Genomic DNA, 7,663 nt, shown 5'->3' with positions numbered 1-7,663 from the left:
TTGCATTAGTATTAGTACTGACATTGGTAGGTGTGGAGTGTTATCTCTATGGTACCTTCAAACTTTAAAGACCAAGACCTCCAGATAGAAAGATGGGTTGATTATAATCAGCTGGTCTCACTGTCTGAAAGGGGCTGGAGACGCTTGCCCAACTCTACTCTGTGTCCCTCAAGCTGTGCAGGGGACTGTGGGCTCCCCCGGGGCAGAAAGTCACCAACAGGGAAATGGGTGATCAAGGAAAGAGTGCAAGAACAACACGTTAAGAAGGACAGGAGGAGACTGTTCAGGGGCCAGAGAGGTATGTTCTGCCATGCTGAGGATGCTAAGGAAGCCATTGCTTCCAAAGATGGATGTGCACACAGAGATAACCCCAAGTCCAGGGTGAGGTTGGCTGGGGCAGAGCACAGCTGGGTGAACAGTGGTGGAGGCAAGAGCAGGCTCAGTGAGAGAAGAGGTGGAGGAGAGAAAGACAAGGAAGGGGGACGTGAAAGATGTTGAAGTAGAGGAAGAGGGAGGAAGGCCATCTTGTACTTCACCTTTTTGGAAACCTTCCAAGAATCCTGTGGCCTGCATGTAGAAACACAGGTTCCTCAGCCCAGACATGAGCCCTGTGCAGTTGGGTGGGATCAGCTCTTGCCCTGTCTCCAGCCACAAGTGAGACACCAGGGCTGTGTCTTCATGTCTTTGTCCTTGGGTTCCTTCTGAGAGGAAGACCTTTCAGCTCTTCCTTGTCTGAGAAAACTACCAGGCATCCTCAAATGTCATCTCCTCTGGGAAGCCTTTCCTGAGCCCCTGAGGCAGAATTAGATGATCCTAGGACGCTGCATATGCTTCCCTTGAGGGCTGTCCCAGGACTGTTGGCTTCCTTCCCTGCTCCTCGCACTAGGGAGCTCCTTGGAGAGGGGACCTGTCTCTTGCTCAAGGCTGTGCTAAGCAGAAGAGAATGTCATTGGATACCAGAACAGGGAGGAAATGGAAGAAAGGAAAGGAGAAAGCCACAAAGGTGAAGTAGAAAGTACAGTGAGGAGAATAAAAGGGAAAAGTGAATAGAGACACCAGGGTCAGTGGTTGAAGCGGGCCAGTGGAAATGGGTTCCAAAGATTCTCTGGGAATTTTTCAGCACCTGGTGTCTGGCCCTGGGGCCTGCTTCTTCCCATCCCTGCATCCTCAGTGTTAGGCCTACCCTCCTCTGGAGCATCTATGAATTGAGGTGACTGCAAGGCCACCATGCAGAAGAAGGGTGGCTTCTTCACAGCTCAAACACAGCAGTTCCTGCTGCAGCTGGATTTGTGTAAACAGTCGTCACTTACAACACAAAGGAGGGTCCTGCTCCTTCCTCTCTGTCCTCACCTACTCCAGCTAGATCTGTATGGATTGTCCTCACCTACTCCAGCTAGATCTGTTTGGATTAACCCTACCGGAAAACTATCGGCTTGTGTCTCTGTGGGGCAGACTCAAGACCCAGCTGGATTTGACTGGGCCCAGCTGGTCTTCCTCTGTTCCCTGGGTTGATCCCCATCAACTCTCCCAAAGCACCTCCTCTCACCTGCCTCAGGCAGACACTGCAGCTGTACTGACCAGCGGCCCAGACTCACAGGCGTCCAGGCAGGGTCACGGGTACATTGCAATGGCAGTTATCCAGCAGACGTTCTGGTGGCCCGGCTCTCCTGGCTCTCGCCGATCTCTAAAGAGGGCTGGAAGGTCTTCTGTGCTCACCCCATGCTGAGCAATCAGACTGGCTTCTCAGAGTGCAAGTATTTCATGGATCTACACCACTCGAGGTCAAAGTAAACATCATTAGAGAAGGAAGAGCCCAGAGGCCTCTCTGCACCTTTATCTCTCAGCTTCCCAAGGGAAGCTGTTGGGGGCTGGACTGAAATAAGTGGCTCTTCAGTTAATTCCAGGGCCCACTTAATTTGCATGATTCAGCCCTAGTCCTGTGCCTCTTCTCCCTGAGGCACTCAGTCCTGCCAGCCTTCACCTTCACACATAACAGCACCAGACCACAAGGCTCCCCTTTCTTTTCTAATTTTTTGAGATGGAGGAAAAGTAGACACTTCTTTGGGCAGGGGGTGAGGCATTGCACCTAAGGTTGCTCCTTAACCGCACTCAGGCTAGAAGGTTCCAGGAGGAGGGAGAGGTGAGTGACGAGTGTGCACAGAGAGCAGGGAAAATCTAGAGAAGTTCTACAGAGTTCCTTATCTTTCTGGAAGACAAAGAGAGAGGCAACTCTCTCTTTCTGGCAGGGTTGATGGGATCCGTTGGGGAGGCAGAGGGGGTTTAAATCCACAGGGCTCATTTTGGTGTGGAGCCAAAGCATTCACCATCTATTCCAACTTTTCCTTCACTGGAGGTATAATGAGTTTCAACTTTCTTGTTTCTGTTTCTAAACTCTGAAATGGTCAATGAGTGAGCATGAGCAAGAAGAGGAAAACCAAGAAACAAGTCTTGAAATACCCCTAATCCACAGAAAATCAGGACTCCTACTGAAAACTGGAAATTAACCAATATGCTCCTTTTCCCAGTAGGTATGTAGAGTCAGCCTAGTTGATTGGCCCTTTACTGATAATTTTCGAGAAAGAGAAAAATTTTTTAATATAATTTATTGTCAAGTTAGCTAACATACAGTGTATAGTGTGCTCTTGGTTTTGGGGGTAGATTCCCATGATTCATCACTTACATACAACACCCAGTGCTCATCCCAACAAGTGCCCTCCTCAATGCTCATCACCCATTTCTCCCTCTCCCTGACCCCCCATCCACCCTCAGTTTGTTCTCTGCATTCAAGAGTCTCTTATGGTTTGCCTCCCTCTCTGTTTGATACTATTTTCCCCCTTTCCCTTCCCCCATGGTCTTCTGATAAGCTTTTCAAGTTCCACATATGAGTGAAAACATATAATATCTGTCTTTGGCTGACTTATTTCACTTAGCATAATACCTTACAGCTCCATCCACGTTGTTACAAATGGCAGGATTTCATTCTTTCTCGTTGCCAAGTAGTACTCCATTGTATATATAAACCATATCTTCTTTTTTTAATGTTTATTTATTTTTGAGAGAGAGAGACAAAGCACAAGTGGGGGAGCGGCAGAGAGAGAAGGAGACACAGAAACTGAAGCAGGGTCCAGGCTCCAGGCTCTGAACTGTCAGCCCAGAGCCTGACATAGGGCTAAAACCCATGAACCATGAGACCATGACCTGAGCTGAAGTCAGATGCTTAACCGACTGAGCCGCCCACGTGCTCCTAAACCACATCTTCTTTAATCATTTATCAGTTGATGGACATTTGTGTTCTTTACATAATTTGGCTATCGTTGAAAGCGCTGCTATAAACATTGGGGTACAAGTACCCCTATGAATCAGCACTCCCAAATCCTTTAGATAAATTCCTAGTAGTGCGATTGCTGGGTCATAGAGATTACCTTTTTATTTTTATTTATTTTTTTAATTTTTTTAAGGTTTATTTATTTCTGAGACAGAGACAGAGCATGAGTGGGGGAGGGGCAGAGAGAGAGGGGGACACAGAATCCGAAGCAGGCTCTGGGCTCTGAGCTGTCAGCACAGAGACTGACGTGGAGCTCAAACTCACAGACTGCAAGATCATGACCTGAGCTGAAGCTGCACACTCAACCGACTGAGCCACCCAGGCGCCCCGAGATTACCTTTTTAAATCAAAGTGTGAACTCGCCCAGGGATGGAAGGTGGCTATTGTAATTCCTTAGTCTCAGGGCACCAAAATTCTCCTTAAATCTGCCCTTACTCCTACCTGTTTCATGGAGGTGTCCCTCAGAGACTATAGCCCTCCCCCATTTGGTCACTTACTCATTATTTACTGAATATTTTGGAGCAAAGAGAGACCCAGAAAAGATTTGCAGTGTTCCTGTCTTTCTGAAAGCACAGAGTTCAGGGAAAGGAGGCATGTAAAAATGAGGCTGGACATCCAGTTGGACCCAGATGATCAAGACATGGCTCACTATGGAGTTTAGACTATTTTATAGACAATGAGGTGCTTCAGAAGTCTCGGAAGCACGGGGATGGCACAGGGTTGCCTAATAGGAAGTCACTCTGAGTTCAGTATGGAAGGTGACCTGGAAGGGGCAACCAGATGGGGGACAGGAAGACCACGTAAGAGGCAGTTGGAAGAATGCAAGGAAAGAGAAGAGAGGGGCCTATGAGGGCATGGACACAGAGGAAGGGGGCAAGTGTCATCAGCGTTTGACACACACAGGACTTAAGAGGCTTGGTCAAGCAAGCAAAAAAACCAAAAGAACAACATACAACTCTCCCAAAGCTGTATTTTATTCAGCTATTATTAATAACTGATTTGATTCCATCCATTCCATTTTACAACCCCTGTCTCTTACAATTGTCTGGTCCTGGTAACAATTTTATTGGAGCATAGGAGGCACATTATAAATACATTTTATATTACACATTGTATTTTAAGCAAATTTGAGACATCTCTGATTAGGTGCCTTCCCAACGATAGCCTTGTTCAGACAGATAATTGTGTGCTGATTTTTTATTTTATTTTATTATTTTTTTCCAGCTTTGTTCTCTCCCCCTTGGCAAAGCTGCAATCTTGCATACACACGTCAGTGGATAAAAACCCTTGAAAATAACTCTTCAGAAGAAATCTAATTTACTTTTTAATCTGGTTCGGAAATTTGCCAGAAAAATTTCCACCGACAAGCACTGCCATTTATTACCACTTATCACACACCCGGGCTGTGCTCTAGCTCCTGATGGGGCTAATGTAACAGGGGAGGAATCTTCTGATACATTATTTATTTGATACAATCCCACCCAGATAAGATCTATGGGCAGGAGAGGACAAAGTTTGACCTTATCCTTCGTCTAAGGGAAAGTAAGGGATCTTCCCTTTGCTTGCTCGAGGAGCCACCCTCTCTCCATGCCCTTGGGAAGGTTCAGCTTCCCATAGAGGCTCCCAGACTGTCACCCCACAGGGATCCAGCTTCGACTTTGCTTGCTTCCCCTGGGATCTATGTCACCCACTCACATATTTGCTTGTGTTTAACTTTGACATGATTTTCAAGGGTCTCACCCTTGTCCAAATCTGCTTCTTAGGGACAGAAACCAGACTGGCATTTAGCCTAGCCCTATCCAAGCTTAATTTGGGGTGGCTCCATGTTGGGGAAACAATATTGGTATAGGACAACTCGTGACCTTGGGCTAGAAATTAAACCTCTCCAACATCTTCATTTCTAAAATGAGGAGGGGTATCTCTACAACGCTGCCCAGATTTCACGGTCCATGGAGGCTGCTAAGCTTTGGGGAAAGAACAGAGGATGTGGGTCAGGAGGAGTGGTGTGGGGGTTCTGGCTTTGCTGCTTCCTGGCTGACTGATCTTCAGCAAGGTGACATCTCTGAGCTCCTATTTCCTGATCTGTCCATGGGGTTAATAGCTCTTTCCCTGCTGACCTTCAGAGTCATTAGGATGATAATGAATATGGAAGCTTTGCAAGCAGCAAAGACATATATAAATGTATAATTAATCATGCATCAATTTATTAATTAGTGAAAACACATTACAAGATATTTGCAGAACCCACTCAGAGGGAAAACTGGAAAAGAAGTCAAGCTGAGGGTACCCAGCGAGGCTTCCTATGTACCTGTCTCCAACCTCCAGTGACAGATACCCTAGGCTGGCCCCGAGCAAAAGGATACCCCTGCTTTCAGCTGCTTGGTGCATTTTGGCTGACAGTCCACTAAGAGACCTCTCCAGAGTCCCCCAGAACTCCCAGGATCCACAGAACTATGATTTAGTCTCCACTTAACCCCTCTCATGTATTCTGCAAAATACCAAAGGTGAAAGATCATTGAACACTGGACAGAACTGAACTGAAGCCTTGGTGTGGCTGTGTACACATTGACATCTGTGAGAATTTACTGAACTTTCCTGAGCTTTCCCCTCATCTATAAAATGAGGAAAATAGCACATACCTTCTGGGGCTGTTGTGAGGGGTCAGTGGTATATGTAACATAACCCTTTGTAAGCCTCATCTATCCACCATCAGTGAATTATAAGAGAGGCCTCTGTCCTTGTATACCTGTGCACTCTTGCTGCCTAGTATAATATCTGCCATGGAGAAAGAATTCAACCCTTACCTTCACATGGACGAATGAATGAGTCAACGAATGAATGAATGAAATACATCGTGGTCAGGGTCATGAGCTGAAAAAAATGTACATAATATTCTAGACCTGGAAAGATAGAGTCTTGAGTCCTAAATTAATTTTGGAATCTTTCTCTCCTCTCAAATTGCTGCCTCCTACTTCTTCCAGGCTCCCCTCAGCAACTCTTGCTCCCCTTTCCTACCCTCTTGAATTCCAGAATGTTCTATCTCCCCCACCCTTACCCTCCAAGCTTTTCTCGCTTTGGCCAGTGGGTTGGCAGGGAGGTTTGCCCACAGAACTTTCTCCTTCTCCCTGCTTTTTGTGTTCCCTTCTCAGAGCTATATGCCTCCTGCGGGAAGAGTAAATATAGAAAAATGACAACATGTACATTAATGCTCGTTAGAATGTCATCATTATACTCTGCAAAGTGTCTGCCGAGGGGGTCCCTGAAGGACACTTAGAAGCGAAGCAGCTGCTCCAGATTTGTTCCAGCTCACATCTCGAAGAAATGACATTGAGATAAATGTAGTATTTCTGGCTGGAGGGAGGGGAGAGAGCAGGGCTTCTTTGGAGAATGGGGGGGATGGATGGTGAAGAAAGACCCCACATAAGTGCTGAGAACAACAGGTGCAATGGACACACAGCATGAGAATGTGCAGGGTGCAGGGCAGGCCCTCTAGCGAAGGCTGGTTTGCTGAAACCAAGAGGCTCACAGTCTATGTAGGGAGATGGTTGGCTAAAGAGCTCATACCTCACTCTTAGATCAGCCTCTGAAAGAATCCTCAGCTCTTCATCATACATGGAAAACAAGCTATGCTATGGGATGAGAAAAGCACTGCTCTGCTTATTTTATTACCAGTAGTCACTGGCCAGGGGTTGTTGAGGGAAGGGGAGACAACGTGACATCTTACTGACAAATGATACCAACTGATATCCCTCTATGTTCTGCCCATCTAGTTAAGGTACACTGAGACCTACATGACCCCCATTTCTCCCCACACACTCTGGTCAACAACTAGTGAGTTTTTCCCTTTATCTTACCATCTTGAAAAAAGAAAGTGACACAGTTTGTCAAACTTCTCAGAGATCATGTTTTAAAGACGACTTTGAGCCCAGGCCATAAAATCACTACTCTAAGTCCAGTGAATTCATACCAACTATGGTTTGTAGAGCACGTCATGTTCACATCACACTTGTCCATGTACTACTTTAGATTCTCATTACTACCCCATTAAATAATCGGGGCAGGTATTATATCACCATTTTACAGATTAGGAAACCATGGAACACACCTTTCAATTATACGCACACACAAACACACACATCACATCCTGACAGAGGATGCCTTTGAAAGGAAAACCTCACAAATAGATGTCAACACCCATACAAAGGGCACAAGATTCAAGGCTCCTACAAATTCAGTAAATCACCTTTATTCAACCCGCCATACATAACCATGTCAAGAGACCTTTAACTACTCAGGATTAGAACTCTCCTTGGCTGGTTGAGATATAGTAGCCTCGCT

This window comes from Panthera onca, chromosome D1 (genome assembly GCF_046562875.1).
Source record: "Panthera onca isolate mPanOnc1 chromosome D1, mPanOnc1 haplotype 2, whole genome shotgun sequence".
NCBI lineage: Eukaryota > Metazoa > Chordata > Mammalia > Carnivora > Felidae > Panthera > Panthera onca.
Note: the sequence above shows the minus strand (reverse complement) of the source record.